Consider the following 18825-nt stretch of genomic DNA (forward strand, 5'->3'; position numbering starts at 1 on the left):
TATTCACATGTTTAAATTTACGTTATAGTCCTAAATTTAAAGGGTAGTATACGGATATTAACCCACAAGTGGTATCAGAGCGAGGCCACGTAAATTTTTATATGTGTTTTTCATCAAACGATTGTTGAAACGATGAATTTTGGTTAAAAAATTTGTCTCGGCAGCCATTTTTTTACTCGGCAGAAATTTTTTTTTCATTGCTGCGTTTTTTGGTTGCTTTGGGAACCGTGTCTTGTTTACACGGTTGCTCTTGTTGTTGTTTTGTCTCGAAAACCCAACCGTGCCATGTTTTACACGGCTGTTTTGTTTCAAATTTCATGTTGTTTTTACATGTTGTTATTTTATACGGAGATTATAGCAACATGTCAAGTTTTTGTCAATTGTCAAATTTGTTTTTGATGCGTTTTTGATCGAAATTGCATTTGGTTTTGTATCATAAAACTTGTTTCACGAGGGTTTGGTGTTTTTCAGAAACTTTTGTATTCGATCGACCATGTTTTTAATCGATCGAGTAGTTTTCTGTCTTGTTTTTGCTCGATCGAGTCCCTGTTGTACTCAATCGACCTTGTTTCAAAAACTTTTGCTCGATCGAGTCCCTGTTGTACTCGATCGACCCCTTTCTAAACCCTACTGCTCGATCGAGTTATCCTCGTACTCGATCGAGTAGTTTTGCTGATATAAGTCCTCGATCGACTACCAATGTTGTCGATCGAGTACCCCCTGATTAGCATACCCCTCGATCGACTTGCAGTTCAGTCGATCGAGCCCTGTAGTTCCTCGATCGAGCACTTATGTCCCTGGATCGAGGGATTTCGTCTTTAACAGCTTTGAAAATTTGTTTCTTTTGATTTAAATTTTCTTTTGGCTTCAATATGTACTTTATACGGATATAGTACACTCGCTATGATTGTGAAACGGTTCACACACGTACCATTAAGTTATTTTAAAGCGTTTTTAAAGTAACGGATTGTAATGGATTAAAATTAAATGATAGAAGCGGTTTTATCACATGAATTTTAATCATTAAAAGGTGGTTTGGATAAATTTAACATAATTACGGAATTATGTCACGAATGAATTTGTTTTTAGTTGATGCATTTTTATTTATCGTTTTGTTGAATGCCGTGAATGCCATTTTAATTATGTATTTTTTTTTTTTTTACAATCAATTGTAACTTAGTGTGGCCTTAGTAGAACGTGTTACCGTAATGATGGAACACGGTCTTGGTTGTATTTTGAGATCTCGCATCTCCGTTTTGGATTTTTCACTTGTAATTACAGTTTTTAATTAGAATGTAAATAGGTTTATATTTTGCAATTTTAATTGTAATTTTTGAGAAGACCAAAGATGGAGACCGGATGCTCACTCCCGCTACTTGGATCAAGATGGAACATCAAGACAAGCTTTTCGGGTCCAACGGTGGATTCCAAAGTTGTATCTTGTTCTTATACTAGGATAGGCCACACTAGGAAATTTTTATTTACGTATCGCATTCCCTTATTTATTTTTATGCAACGATAATATGCATCATATTCCGCCTAAAAACCAAACCACCTATAATTTATTGCATGAAAACTGACACATATAGAGGTCACGAGTTAGTTTTCATTGACATTCTCATGTCACACGTTTTAAGCCATCATCCAAATAAATTCATTCACGACAGACGCTAGTTATTCGTTCACTTAAAATGAATTATAATTTTGTTGATGGGATCTTCCTCGTATAAACAAAAATTGAGAACGGTCTTTATAGGTCAAACTCCAATGAGTCCCTTCTTCGTCGGTAGGCATACTATGACCCCTTCTACGTCGGGTAAGTTGGAACCGATTGACCTATTTTATCTCAACACCATGGTCACTCGTACGATCCTGTGACTATGGTGGACTATAGATAGGATTTGAGTAAATCTATCGACCAAGAGTTCTTAGGAAGAATTAGCTAAACAGTTGGCTTATCAATTTACGTAAATTGAGTCTTGGGATCACTTGTATCTTTCTTGAGGGAGATCAATTATGCAAGTGCAAGAGTCTACATGTTTAAAATGAATTTTAAAATAGACTTAGATCACCTCGATGAGTTGCTTATTTCGTTTTGTTTTTCTTTCTTTTTCAGTGTAGATCACGTTTTTTCGCTAAAACAACAAATGGTGGTTCAAGTGATAACCCAATGCCAAGTGCCACATTGGACCGTGAGTCCTGGCTTAGGATCTTCATGAGTCGGATGAATCGTCTACTCGATCAAGAATGATGGATCAAACTTCGCGGATCGGGAGGCAAAGATTACGGAATCCGCCGCTGCGACGGAAAGCTCAAATATCCGCTTGAGCCCATGCCGTTAAACCAGGCCCCACGGGCCGGAATCAACGAAATCAACAAGTATAACGATTTCGCTTTAGAAGCGGGTGCGGTAAAGAACGTACTTATTTTTGCAATGGAACCCAATTTGCATAAACGCTTCATAGCCCAAGGTGCAAACAAGATTTTCACCACGCTCACTAAGGAATTCTCGAAAGCACCGAGAATCGTGACCTATGAGCATACCACTCGCTTCTTTGATGCGAGACTCCGGAAGGGCCAACCGGTTAGCCCACACATTCTCAGCATGATTGAGAATGTCGAGAAGTTGGAGACCTTTAATTGTAACATCAGCGAGAACATTGTTATCGACCGCATGCTTCACTCACTCCACGATGGTTTTTCGCAATTTAGAGCGAATTACTATATGAATGATTTGAAGAAAACTCCCCATGAATTGCACTCCCTCCTCGTACAGACCGAGAAGGACATGAAGTTCGAGTGGGAGCTCAAACAGGATGTTCTCGTTGTGTCAAACAAAGGGAAAGGTAAGGGCAAAGCTCCGGCAAACCTAACGAAGAGGTAAGGCGAAGTTCAAGAAGTCGGGCTCGGGTAAGAGTGGTCCTGGTGAGTCGAGTAACTCATCAGGCGCGACAAAGAGCAAGAAAGATAACATGGAATGCCATCACCGCCACATGATGGGCATTGGAGACGCACATGTCCTGTTTATCATGAGGACTTAAAAGCAGGTCGTGTTAAACCTGTTGGTATGTCTTCTTCTTCTACTTTTATTCATATGATTGAGATTAACCACGCAAGTTACGGAACTTGGGTACTTGATACTGGTTGTGGTTCTCATCTGTGTAATCATGTGCGGGGGCTCAAACATCGAACCCCTCGTAAAGGGTGAGGTGGACTGCGTGTCGGGAATGGAGCAAGAGTAGCCGCCATCTCCAAGGGGACATATGTGATCCAGCTTCCTAGCGGATTTGAGTTATCATTATATGATTGCTATTATGTACCCAGTCTTTCTAAAAACATTATTTTTGTTTCTGCGCTTGATAAACTTGGTTTTTCATTTGTAATAGAAAATAATGCTTGCATTTTCTCATTACACAATATGATTTATGGCAAGGCAGTTTCCATGAATGGAATTTATGTTTTAGATCAGACCAATGAAATATTACACGTAATGAATAAAAAGTTAAAGGTTGGTGACAAAGATCAAACATATCTATGGCACTGCCGTATGGGACACATTAATGAGAAACGCGTAAAACAGCTCATCAAACATGGAGCTATCTCGGCCTTTGATTTTCAATCATTTGGCACGTGTGAATCATGTCTCATCGGTAAGATGACTCGGATTTCCTTCAAAGGTGTTGGAATGCGCGCTGCTGACCTATTAGGGCTCATACACACGGATGTATGTGGTCCTATGTCAATCACCGCACGAGAAGGCTATAGGTATTTTATCACTTTCACGGACGATTTGAGCAGATATGGCTATGTCTACTTAATGAAGCACAAAAGTGAATCCTTTGAGAAATTCAAAGAATACCAGAATAGGGTACAAAACCTATTAGGTAGAAAGATTAAAACACTGCGTTCAGATCGTGGTGGCGAGTATCTTTCTCACGAGTTTGATCAACACCTAAAGGATTGTGGGATTGCCCTACGATTAACTCCACTGGAACACCTCGGTGAACGGTGTGTCCGAACGGAGAAATCGAACACTACTTGATATGGTTCGATCCATGATGAGTCACACGATATTACCTGATTCATTATGGGGTTATGCTCTTATGTCATCCGCTCTAATACTTAACCGAAGTCCGTCTAAAGTGTTGACAAGACTCCATATGAACTATGGAAGGGAACGGTCCCTAACTTGTCCTTTATACGGGTTTGGGGCTGCGAGGCTTATGTCAAGTGGAGACACGAGGATAAGCTCGGCCCGCGATCGTCAAGAGATACTTTATAGGTTATCCAAAAGGAACACTTGGTCATTACTTCTATTCGCCAACCGAACAACGCGTTTTTGTTGCGGCTAGTGCGACATTCTTAGAGAAGGAATTTCTCGAGAATGCAAAAAGTGATAGAACCTTCGACCTGTCGGAGATTCCAGAACCAAACACCGAGCAACCATTGGAGGAACCAATTCCTTCAATCCCGGCTGGGGTGAATATTCCTGAGGAACCTAGGAGGTCGGGAAGAGTCTCTATTCCTCCGGACAGATACATCGGTATGGTCGAGGAACATTACATAGATGACGTTCTACTCTTAACGAGTAGTGAACCCGCAACCTATAAAGGTGCCATGACTAGTTCTGACTCAAAGCTATGGCTTGAGGCCATGCAATCCGAGATGGACTCCATGTACGAGAACAACGTGTGGGATCTTGTTGACTTACCTGCTAAGGTTCGTCCCCTTCAATGCAAATGGCTTTACAAGATAAAGCATTCTGTGGAAGGTCAGCAAGATATCTACAAAGCACGACTAGTTGCTAAAGGTTTCACCCAAGTGCCAGGTTTGCACTACGATGAGATTTTTGCACCCGTAGTTATGCTGCGTTCCATTCGGATTATCTTAGCGATTGCCGCTTTTCATGACTATGAAATTTGGCAAATGGATGTGAAAACCGCCTTCTTAAACGGCTTTTTGGAGGAAGAGTTGTACATGGTACAACCCGAAGGTTTCATCGATCCTGAACATCCTAAGAAAGTGTGCAAGCTTAAGCGTTCCATCTATGGACTTAAGCAAGCATCAAGGAGTTGGAATCATCGCTTCGACCAAGTGATCAAAGACAATGGATTTACTCGATCTGTCGAGGAACCATGTCTATATATCAAGTCGAGTGGGAGCAAGATTGTCTTCCTAATATTGTATGTTGACGACATACTCCTGATTGGGAATGACATACCTCTCTTAACTTCGGTGAAAGTATGGTTGAAAAACCATTTCCGGATGAAAGATCCGGGAGAGGCACGAGAGAATTCTAGGCATCCGTATCTATCGAGATAGATCACGACGGATGTTATCTCTCAGTCAGGAGTCTTACATAGACAAAGTCCTAGAGAGATTCAGCATGACTAACTCCAAGAAGGGGTTCCTTCCTATGGCTCCAGGGGTGCATTTGAGCAAGTCTCAGGCACCAGAGACACCGGAAGAGAAAGAGCGCATGACACGGATTCCTTATGCTTCGGCAATAGGATCAATCATGTATGCCATGATATGCACACGTCCAGACGTGGCATATGCATTGAGTATGACAAGTCGATTCCAACAAAGAACCAGGTGAACCACATTGGTTGGCTGTCAAGAACATTCTTAAGTACCTCCGGAGGACTAAAGATTGGGCATTGACTTATGGAGGCGAACAAAAGCTATGCGCAACCGGTTACGCAGATGCTAGCTTCCAAACGGATCGAGATGACTCGAAATCTCAGTCTGGATTCGTTTTTACTCTTAATGGCGCTGCAGATCACTGGAAGAGTTCGAAACAAACTCATTACAGCAGATTCTACGACTGAGTCCGAGTACTATGCCGCGTCTGAAGCAACAAAGGAAGCGATATGGATGCGTCAATTCTTACATGGACTATCCGTAGTGCCTAGTTCGAATGACCCGATCACCATCTATTGCGACAATAGTGGTGCCATCTTCCAAGCTAAGGAGCCAAAGTCTAGCAACAAATCTAGACATGTACAACGGAAAGCTCATCTAATCCGGGATTACGTGGAGCAAAAGGAAGTAGTGATAGAAAAGATTGCTACTGATGATAACATAGCAGATCCTCTCACTAAAGCATTACGACAAGATAAGCATGAAGGGCACGTTAATTCCATGGGAATCAAACGTGCTCCTGAGTTGTAGTACTCTTTTATGGATTAGATTCATTCTCTTTTGTACTCTATACGACATCATCGTTTTGATATTATATATATATATTTTGTTTTTCATGTGGATTTGTACGACAAATTTTGAACACCACAAAGTGAAGCGAACGAACATTATATCTTTTCAGTCCTTAATTGCCCACATGAGCTGATAACTCGGCAATTATTTTGTGACGTTGGTTGATGGTGGGTTCAACGAGCCATAAGTCAACCGGTTGACTGACCAATCACAGAGGCGATTTATACGGATATTTCGTAGGACACTATTGTGACATCGACGTGGAGTCCTAAATGTTTCATAACATTCGTTGCCCGGTCGTGGATAGGACCTCCATAGTGATCCTAAGAGTCGATTCTTTGACTATCGACTGTCTCTTGAGACTACGGCAGATTTTGGGTGACTTTGGTTTCTTTCTCACGGTCATCCGTAACAGGGGGCCAAGTAGATTTTTCTCGGGTCATTTCATCTTTGTGCTTAGATCGGAAGGAGTCGAGTTGAAGGAAATATTCAGCCTTTATCGGGTACTCGATATTTCTCAGGGCCACTCGAGGAGTCAGAATCGAAATGCATGGCCATGCTCGGATACGGATTCGTTTTATCGGTTAAGTTACTCTCTAGTCGGGGAAACCACTCTAGATACAGATCGATTGTAAAATACGACCTTTGTGGATCCAGATCTGCAAATTGTTTTACATTGAGTGGGAGAGATTTTAAATGAATATGAGAATCGGTTATCGCACATACACTTGTACGGACAAGTGGGAGTTTGTTGGAGCTTGTGTCCTCCAGTTAGTGCGGATAACGTCATTGCACATACACTTGTACGGACAAGTGGGAGCTTGTTGGGGTTGGTGTCCTTAACAGTTAGTGCAAGGACTTATAAACCTCTAAAAGGATCAAAGGGCATACTTTGGTATTATTATCAGTTGATCCACGTTTATCAATAACGGTTGGCTTGCTAGATAAGTTTGACGTTATTGTCATACAGATGGCGGTGATCAACTGGTCCCTAAAAGTCACACCTATAGGATACGTTCGAGAGATGTGACGGTATGAAAATACTGTCATGTAGATGCCAAAATTGACTAACCAGTTAGTCCGAGTTGTTTGACTAGTAATTAGTCAAATATGTGATGTTGAGATATTATATTTAAAACGGATTAAATATCATGGGCTAAGGCGAATTAACCAGTTAATTCGTAAATTTAAATATAAGCGTTTTATATTTAATTAAATGTGTATTTGAATGTAATTATACAATACTGTTTTGTCGGACATGTATTAAGAATTCAATCGACCCGTATTATTAGCCGATGCCTTAATTTCCGATAACCGATAATGAGTTTATAATACAAACCCGTCATATACATTCTAGGATTTGGCGAACTGGACCTCGAGCTAAAATTAAGAGGAAGTGGAAGCCCACTTCCCCATGCATGCACTCGGTCCGGCCGAACCAAACAAAAGGAGAGACTCCCTCTCCTTTTGACCTAATCATCATTTTGAAACAAAGATTAGGGTTTGAAGAGCATTCTTCTCTGAAAACCTGAGATCTCTCATCTCGACAAAATTCACATCAGTTCTCCCTATATTGCAAGGCAATCGGAGAACACTGTTCTAGCACAAGGGCATATCTCGGACAAAGTCTTGGGTGCAACGATTAGGAGGAAATCTGCTTTGATTTCTGTTCTTTACGCCGCAATTTAAAGGACCCGAGGTTGTTACTTGCTTCTTATCGTTTCTCGTTTGTATTTATGTTTTATGACCATATTCACATGTTTAAATTTACGTTATAGTCCTAAATTTAAAGGGTAGTATACGGATATTAACCCACAGGATCACCTTCTACCCTTAGGATCACGTTCCTTTAAAATCACTTTTCCCCTTAGGATCATATTCCTTTAGGATCACCTTTTCCTTTTAGGATCATATTCCTTTAGGATCACCTTTTCTTAGAGTTCCTACACCCAAACCTTGGTTACCCTTAAGTTGAACTTATATTTGGCCTCCTTCCCGTTGATGCTTTCCTTTAGGGTCCCACACCCTAGCACAATCCTTATATATCTTTTAGGACTTAACCTTAGCTCCTATGCTCAACCTTAGCTCCTACGCAACTCCGAAAGCATCTTGAGGAAGAAGTCTCAGGTATGGTCTCTTCTTATGGCTGGCGAGCCTCCTTACGTAGTCTAATGGACTTTAAACGACCCTCCCCGATAGTCGACAGACTCTAAAATGTTCCCGACGATAGGTCCTTGGCTCAGACCCCTTGAGCCGCCTCGCGTCGCCATAGTCGTCAGGTTGTAATCTTCGATTGACCTGATGGCTATACTTTGACTTTCGCCTTGTCCAAGCCTCAGTCAAAGTGGGGGCTCAGAGACACCTCCTTTCGCACCTCCCGCAAAACCACCCGGTGATGATTGGGCCGCATGTTTGATTCGCGGAACGATTAGTGTAGTGATTCGTAAGATTATCGTCAAGTGATTGCTCAAATATTAATGTCAACCTCTTAGTTGTCATCTACGTGCCGATACGGTCGTTTTGGCAGTAATTAGAGTACATTCGGAGTCCGGGTCAAAAACCGTCTCCACTTTCTGATAGCTGTTAAATCCCGAGTCAGAGTGTTCTGGAATGTTCCGGATATTTCTATTCCATATTTCATAAATTTTATCTTTTGGCAAATAATATCCCGTAATATTTAAAGATAAATCGAATTATTTCCGTCCTACCATAACTTAAACACGGAAATCTTTCTTAAGCAGGAGGAAACCTCCTGGGAATAGACGACGCAGCAGTCTTTGCGCCTTCCAAGAGACGCAGTGGCTGCTGCGCCTCTTCCCAGGCCCTTCTTTGCATGATTTACGTATCTTTTTTATATCTTTCCGAGATTCACTTCCAAAGAGTCTCTGAAACCCTATTCCGTCGCGTGATTAGTATAAATAGGAGCCTTCGTTCCTCATATTTCTCACGCGAGTGTCCGCCCTTCTCTTCTCCCTTTGCATTCTAGACTTCGTTCTTACTAATTGGCGCCTACGTGCTTGGACTTCCGACCACGTAAGCTCGGATCTTTCCGGGTACCAGCCTCTCCGTTGCATGACCGACCAATTTGACCACTACACTCAATCAATCTAATTAATTAATCTGTTTTAATCGTTTTCCTCTTACGAGGGCACTCTTTCCTTGCATTCGCGTCGAGCATTCACTAATCGATCTTCTTAGTTCTTCTCGTTCCGTCAACATGTAAGTCTGAGGGTGTATAATTCCATTTATTTATTGTATTTTATTATTGTATAACAATTGTAAGGTTTATGTCGAAAACACCATTAAAATCGATTTCTAAAACCGTCTTTAAAACCTGTTTTGCGGATTTCCAGTAGACAGACGTCGAGAAAAGACGCAGAATCGCGCGCCTCTTCGAAGGAGCGCAGCGCCGCTGCGCCTCTTCGTGAGGCCGCGCATTCTCGCTTCTTTTCTTCTTCCTCCGTCCTCTGTAATTCGTATCAAATTTATTTCCTTTGTTTGTTCGTCTGTTAATCCTTCATCATGATAGTTTGATAATTCGCATGTACATATTATCCATCATCATTAACATGTTTTAATTCATCATAAAACCGACTTAAATCCCTAATAATCAATATTTGCGGGTTTTTCGTCATTAAATTCAATTCGGGTTTTAGAAATTCAATTCGTTCATATTGAGTTTCTGGGATTCATTGTTGATATATTTTCATCTGTTTAGTCATTAATTCGTCGTCAATTCATCATGTTTAGTTAATAATTCGTTCAGTTAGTTTAATAAATCATTCATTAACATCGACCCTTCACATAATTAATCCGTTTGTTTCCGTCTTAACCATGTTTTCTTGTTTTATGACCTCAATCATATGTAAATAATGCTAATAACTTTCATCCGAGTCTAAAATCGTAATCAATCCATTAATTTACCAATTAACATTAATCGTTTGTAGTTCCGCTTCACAGCCGAGTTCACCCTTGGAAGAGACGCGACGCAAAGAATCGCCGCGCCTCTTCCAAAGGGCGATTTCACTGCGCTGTTCCAGGATGAGTTCTGCCTCTGAACTCCTTTTCTGCCTTGACATAGTTTAATTAGTAAGCGTATTAATCAACTAATAGTCGTATTATCACCTTCTGACTTGTTCGTATTTCTTCGTTTTATTATTTTATTCTTTTTTATCAAATCATCCGTTTTAGCGGTATTTTCGACATAAATCGCCTGTTCCATTGTAATTAATGTAATTTTCATTATTGTGGTTCATATTATTATTATTTCGTATCACTTGTATGTTTTCACATGTAAATGAGCATTAAATCCAACTTCGACATCAATTGTATGCTAAATTACGTGTCAACCGACTTAGTATTACATTCTCACATGTTAGGATTAATCTATGGATGTTGCATTGCATGCATATAGCCGACAATATATCAAGTACGAATAACTTCCCTAATCATTAGTAGAGGCCGCTATCGAGGCGGGCGGGATTAGGTGTTCGATCAAAAGAGCTTCCTAATACGTACCCTCACCCCTTACTCCAGATCTCCGTGAGCACCCGTGTTCATTGGCATCCACGAGAGTCATTCTAGACATAGAATGCTAAGGGTAACGATTGCTTAGTGTTCATGTCACTACTTTGTGTCTTGACATGACACGAGGTATTCGAACGGTTCCAATTTCCCATAAAAATTGGTGGCGACTCCATACAAAATGCAAACGCTTGTTTTCGAGCCCTTCACCAAGCGCCCCCGTGGGCGGCCCGCTGTCCACAACTCTGCGAAAGAAAAACTAAGCAAGAGGAAATTTTTGAGAAAAATGAAATTTGGAAGGCCAAAATGAGGGGGTAACTGCCCTATTTATAGAGCAAAGCCCACTCAATTCGACCAATCAGGGCAAAGCCCATGAAGCGTCAACCAATCAACGCCGAGCCACGTGTCAAGCATGCAGCCATGGAATGTCAATCGACAAACAGTTGCAAAACTTCTTCAACACACTCCTTGGTATCTGCTTGCCAAACGGCCCGCTGATTCAACCAAGCTTGGCAGCACCGGCTGGGGGCAATCAAAAGCACACGGCACTCACAATCTCGGTCTCGGACAGCGCCATTTTCTTTTCCACATCTGATGTCCATTACACATCCATGTGGAGGGGGGATACGGTACGGCATAAGCAGAACCAAGCCGAGGTAGAAGAGGCCGGGGCAGAAGTTTTTACTTGCGCAGAATACGCTCAACACTCATCGAAGGTCCATACCACAGCATAGACTACGCTGGGGGCAAATTGATGGGGCATATTCTGCACCCGCTGACCGAGTCAACATATTGAGCAAGGTCAAAGATATCCAAAGCAAGTCAACACCTTGGACGGTCTAGCCGAGCGCGGCGTGTCGGCTCTGTCACTGGGTCTCGGCCGAGCAACTAGCCGGCGGGACACACATCCGCGTACTCACATCCAAGACCCCTCGGCATGGAGTCAACAGGGCCCGCCGGCCTGCCATGGGTCCCTCGGCCGAGGGTAGATCAGTCTTTCCACCTGCTAGCCACTTGGCCACTACGTGACAAAAGGTGAAAGTCTATAAATACTCCTCAACCCTCATTGAGGAAAGGATCCGAAAATAATCAATTAAACATACTAATCTGGTATAAACTCCCTTATCTCTCTACAATATACTTTGTGCCAAGTAACACACAACTTAATCCCTTTAAGTTTACTGACTTGAGCGTCGGAGTGAGTTCGCTCGGTACCAAGCCGAGCCCTCAGTTTGTTCATTGTTTCAGGAGAGGCCGAAAGGAAGAGTCAAGCAAAGTCATCATTCTACAAGCTTACGTGGTAACAAATCTGCTCCGTAATCACACCCGGAACAATTGTTATATTATATTTATTATTTATTAATATATTAATTTTCATTAATATTATTAATAACATATTTATTAATATTAATATTAATATTATTATTATTATTATTAACATATTTATTATTATTATTTTATTATATTGCATATTATTATTATTATTATTAATTGTTAAAATTATTTATAATATTTATATTATATTATACTTATCGTATTTATTTTTTAGTTATTATAATTAATATATTGTATTATTTCATATTATATTATTATTAATAATGTTATCTTTTATATTACTAATATATTATTATTATTATTACTATATTTATTATTATATGACTTTTTTTTATATATATTATTAGATTATTATTATTATATTATATTAATATATTAATATTAATATTAATATTAATAATAATAATAATAATAATAATAATGAATAATATTTTTATAATATTTATTATTATTATTGGTATTAGTTTTATTATTATTATAATCTTTTATTTTCATTTCAGTTCAGTTCAGTTCAGTTCAGTTTAGTTCAGATCAGTTCAGTTCAGTTCAGCTCTATTAAGTTCAGTTCAATACAGTTCAGTTCCATTAAGTTCATGTCAGTTCAGTTCAGTTCAGTTCAGTTCAAAAGAACAGGGCTTATCTATATTATACTTTAACTCAAAATAATCTGAACTATACCCTCATTTATCTTATACTGAACTAGTGCAATTTTTGACCGGCAACACTAGGTAATGCAAAGGGTGAAGTTAATGTGGGTCCTGATTTTCATCCTCTTAATCCATGTTCTATATTCCATCCAAAACCATTTCTTCCTTTTACTGCCACCACTAGGGCTGAGCAAAAATATACGATACGGTTTTTTTATACGGATACGATACGATACACGGTTCTTTTTATACGATTTTCCGTATATACGATACGGATTTCCGTATATACGATACGGTTTTATAAAAACCGTACCGTATCCGTGTCGGGGAAAATGAGAACCGTATATACGGTTTTGACCCGGTTTGAGATAAATTCTTAAAAAAAAAATAAAAAAAATAAAAAAATAAAAAAATTGGTCACGTACGAAATGCGGATACAATGCACACTTGAACATTCACATTACACTTTATGCTTCTCTCTCCTCTCTCACCCCTATTCCCCAAATCTAATTTTCAGATCTCCATTTCCTCCACAATTAAATCCCCAATTCCTCAACCCCAATTCTGCCACAAAAAGTCATTAAAAATTGAACTAGAATCAAATCTTATATGGGTACACTAAGAGAATGGAAAAGAGGAAGAAAGGAGACATCTTGTGAAGCTCCGCAAAGGCAAACGACGGTGTCAGAGGAGAGTAGAAGGCGGCGTGATGATTCGGTGACGGCAGCGTAATGCTCCAACGATGGTAGGTGGTGGAGGCGTAGCCGCGTAGGTGCGCCAGTGTGTGAAAAGATGAATTTTATGATGATTCAAGTTTATTGGGTTCTCTTTTCCCCCAAGTATTAATGATGGGTGAAAGTAGTGTGAACTGTGAAACATACAGTAACAACTAACAATGTAACATGGCCTGCTCAAAACATCGATTTCAAGTTTTTTTTAATTGCATTTAATAGAAAAACAGCAAAAACCGTATCCGGGTATCCGGATTCGTGTATACGGTTTAACCGGGTAACCGAAAACCGTATACACGGTTAAAACCGTATCGTATCCGGAATAAAAAAATTGGTGTTCAAAAAACCGTATACCCGAAAACCGTATCGAAACCGTATCGGGTATACGGTTTTGCTCAGCCCTAGCCACCACCGCCCGTTCACTTCTTCCCATAACCAATCTCCTACCAGCACCATCATCAACATAGTCAATCTGTTAATTAATTCTCAGAAATCTATCAACTACATATCCACATAAATTCATTAAGATTTCAACTTTGCATAAATTTTACATAAACTCCACATAGTTCCCTAAATTTCAGAAGAAAAACAATGATTTCTCTTATACCAAATCGCATTTCAACAAGCTCTCTTAAACCCTCATTTGATTACCCAGATTTGTAGTATCAAACAACCCCAAAATCATACCCTCTCCAACCCATCTTCACTAAACATAAATGTTCTACAAGCCCAGAAAAACTAGGGTTTGATTAATTGAATCCCGATTTGTAGTTGACAACCCCATAAAAAATAAAGGGAATTTTAGCTGGTACTATTGTTTATCCTAAGGAGAATAAAAAAGGTGTACAAAATATTCAGTTTTAATGTTTTTTCAAGAAAAAGCCTAGAGGTTTTATTACTTTAATTAGGCCCGGTTCTTTCTGGCTTTTTAGAGCTGAATTGAATGAATGAATCTGAATAGAGAACGAATCGAACTAAAGAATCTGAAATGAATGGAGTGAGCTGAACGAGTGAATCGAATCGAATCGAATAGAGCCAAGAGTGAAATGAATCGAATAGAGCCGAATCGAACTAAGTGATTGAGTGAATTGAACTGAAATAATAATAATAATATTATTATTATTATAATAATAATAATAATAATAATAATAATAATAATAATAATAATAATAATAATAATAATTTGAGTATTAACTAGGTAACCATCATGAACCACGATTCACCATCAATCTAATTAGGTGAAATAAAGGAGCATCGATTTTCTAGATTGATGTTCAAAGTCTAGCCGTTTATCATCCTAATTTGACTCATTAAGTAGCCACCACGAAGCACCAACAATCCTAATTTAATTATTTCCATAAATAAAAATGGATAGACCTTAATTTCATCTTTAACAAATATATAAAATTTGGTTAATTAGTTAAAACTCAAAAAATAATATTATTAATTGATAACAAGTAAATTAATTTATTATTTGATAAATTAGAATTCATCTTGTAAGTTTTAAGTCATTTGAGCAACTAAATTAAGGTTTAGGAAAAAATATTGATTTAAGAGTTCACTTGGTTCATTTTTAGGTGAAATTAAAGGGTACAAAATAGAACGTTATGAAAAAGTGTATGTGAAAGAGTAAAGTTCGTATATGAAAATAAAAATAATTAGGTATTAATGATAGTAATATTAAAATTAACAATGTTATTTATAATAATATTATTAATTAATAATAATAATAATAATAATAGTATTAATTATATTAATATGAATATTATTGATTTTAATAACCATAATATTTATAAAAACAACAATAATAAGGATGATTAATTAATAATAAATTAATGATAATGATAATAATAATATTAATATTAATATTAATAAATAATATTAATAAATAATAAATAATAAATAATAAATAATAAATAATAATAATAATAATAATAATAACAATGAATAATAAATAATAAATAATAAGTAATAAATAAATAATAATAAATGTTTATGATAGCAGCATGAAATGGAAGGCTCTAGCCTTGGTGCTGTCTTGCTACAGGTACACAGTTTGGCATCAACGCAATCTTGCTCGAACTCAGTTCAGTGTTGTCAGGCCTGTGCTAGTGGCAGAACGGATGAAGATGGTGGTCCAACAACAAATTCGCAAATTTACTGATCGTAGAGGAGGACAAAATGAGTTGAATGCAAGGACTTGGATTGGTTTCTGTTAATAGAAATGTTTTGTTTCTATTTGTAGAAAGCTTTTTGGTCCTTTTGTAATTGGATATGTCTTTTTGAAATATATATATACACTCACATTTCACCAAAAAAAAATAAATAATAATAAAAATAAAAATAAAAATAAAAATAATATTAATATAAATATTAATATTAATATTAATATTAATAGTAATATATAATATTAATAATAATATTAATAATAATATTAATAATAAATATATAATATTAATATAAACTATTAAGTTTAAGATTCGAAAAATTGAAATTGGCTGAATTTAGTGGAGCTGAACTTAATGGAGCTGAGCTGAACTGAACTGAATAGAGCTGAACTGAACTGAATTGAGTTGAACTGAACTGAATAGAGCTGAGCTGAACTTAACTAAGCTGAACTGAATCGAATAGAGCTGAACTGAAGTGAGCTAAAAATAATCCAGAAAAAACAGGGCCTTACTTTGTTAATTATTGTTTTTTTTTTTTTTTCGAAGAAGAGGGCTGAAGTTATTCGATTATTGTTGTTGTTGTTAATCAAAAGGTTGAAGTTATTCGATTAATGTTGTTTGTGGAGTTGTTGTTTCTGGTATTTGGTGATTTGTGAGATTGGTGCCAAAAGGTTGAATTTATTCGATTATAATGTTCTAGTTCTTCAAATGATTTTAGTTTTTTTTTTTTTTTTTTTTTTTTTTTTAAATGTGACCTGATATCAATAGGTAGGCGGTTACCTGGTTTATTGTGAGAAAAATAAGGGCGTAGTTCAGATTATTCTGAGTTTAAATGTAATATAGATTAATAAGAGAAGGGGAGACATAGTTTGGATTATTCTTATCAAATATTCCTTTATTTTATGATGTATTATTTATAGATTTTAAATTGACAAATCATTAGTTTGTTATATTTTAACATGAGGATAAAAAATTAAAATGGAAATCTAATAAAAAGAATTGAATAAAGTCATAAATGTGTATTTTAATGAATATTTTTACTATAAAACTAATAATTTCCTTTTATAATTTTTCTTAGGTAATCTTAATGAATTTTTTTATCATGAAATTAATAATATCAGTTCATAATTTTTTTTAACACGAATTAAGTGCGTGTTAAGTTTTTTTATACGAAATTAATAATATCCATCATATGTTTTTCATATTAGGATTTTTAGATTCATAGCAGTTTTGTTTTATTTTAGTTGAATGACTATAATATAGTTCAAAAGACTATATATATAATGATTAAAAGTTTATATCGTAATTAAAAATAATAAGTTAATGAAAATAATGTCGTGTTTCCTTATTTAACCAGATTCCTTTTGGAGGGAAATTTTTGAGAAGTTTTATTCTCTTAGTATGTAGGGGATTACTCTCACTTTAGACAGGTATATCCGTTTAAAGTGTAGACGGGTCAATTATTGCACCACTTACATAATAAGACAAAGTGGTGACATCCCACTTGTTGTTTGTCTTATTATGAAAATGGTTTAATATTTGACCTGTTTACAACTTTAGACGAATAGTGTCCGTCTAAAGTGAGAATTTGTGTTATAATTATATGAGTACTAATGACCCACTTAGACTATGTACATCAATACTTTTGGTATTATGAGTGTTATGATTATAATATTAATATTTTCACCTTTTTACTCCGTATTATTCTTCTACCTTAATAACACTTACTTATAATTTAAATACTTTATTGATAACACTCTATAACACTCACAATTCTGACATTATTTACATACTTTAATGTGCTTTTTTTTTTTTTTTAATTTGAAAATGAGTTATCCAATCACATATAAACAAGTGTCATAGAGAGAGAAAAGATGAGTGTCACAACACCATGTTATGTTGGAACACAATGTTGTGACATTCATTTTCGTTTGATTATTTAATGAATACTTTTTGGTGATTTTTTTTGTCCTTTTGTGTCAAATATTGTTGTTGAACATAGTCTTAGAATAATCACAAAATCTCATTTGTGATGGCATGTATCCATCACTTTGGAATGACGGATACCATTTTCCCTCACAAATGACCCAAATAGAGGAGAGAAGGAAGCACATGGGGGTGCCCCCACCTTGTCCCCCTATCCGTTTTGTGAGTGGTATTATCCGTCACTTGCTCCGACCCGTCTTCAGCAAAACTAATTGTAGAATAATAAGGTGGTGTCGTCGATCACTAGTCCTCATTGGTGATTGTAGACACTATGATCGAAATAAGAGTACAGAAAATTTACAAGGTATTTCTGGGATTTGAGACTTTCCGCAAAATGCCCATTTTTTTTAAACCGGTAAAAATTTAAGTGGCCATAACTCGTTTACGAGTTCATAAAATAAAGATTTTGTTTTTTCAAATCGATCATGTTTCCGAGAAGTACAATTTGAAAAACAGAATTGTCGAGTTTGACGATAGAATAAGAGATGAAGATAATTGATAAAGAATTGCATAATTATTATTGATGAATAAGTCTCTATATGTAGGAGTACATGGAAATAATATCTTAGGCTAAACTACTCTACAAGATAAGAATATGACAAACAACAATAATCTTAATCGGAAAATATAATTATCTCTAATATTCCTAACATTTGAAACTCGTGACCACACTCAAAGTTTGTTCGGTCAAAACAAACTTTTTTTTTGGTCTAAACCATCCGGTAATCCGAACCACATTGGGCCGACTAATCCGGATTTCGGGGCGTGTCCAAGGATTACGGTATTTAAACCCCTCCCAATCGCAGTTGTGGGGGATCGATCCGCAGACCTCCCTACCAAGCGCAGCCCCATGCTACCACTGCGTCAACCAACGATTGGTTCGGTCAAAACAAACTTTGACATACAAAAACTCCTAACTACAGGATCCAAACATGACAAACGTTTTTCTTAAATCGTAGTTCTCGAAAAGATGACCGATCAAGAAAAAAAAAATCATCGAACTCGTAAATACGGGTTATATATGACCACTTAAAGTTTCCCGGTTAAAAAAAGGATAATTCAGCAAAGCCTTAAACCTAAGGGTAACGAATGAATTTTCCGATACGAATATGATCCTTATGATTCAACAAATTTATTCTAACATGTTATTTCTCCTTGTGATATACTTGTAGCAACTCAACCATGTAATACTGGATCAGTTCAAGGAAACACGTCTTC

The sequence above is a fragment of the Silene latifolia genome, chromosome 11, assembly GCF_048544455.1.
Source record: "Silene latifolia isolate original U9 population chromosome 11, ASM4854445v1, whole genome shotgun sequence".
Lineage (NCBI taxonomy): Eukaryota > Viridiplantae > Streptophyta > Magnoliopsida > Caryophyllales > Caryophyllaceae > Silene > Silene latifolia.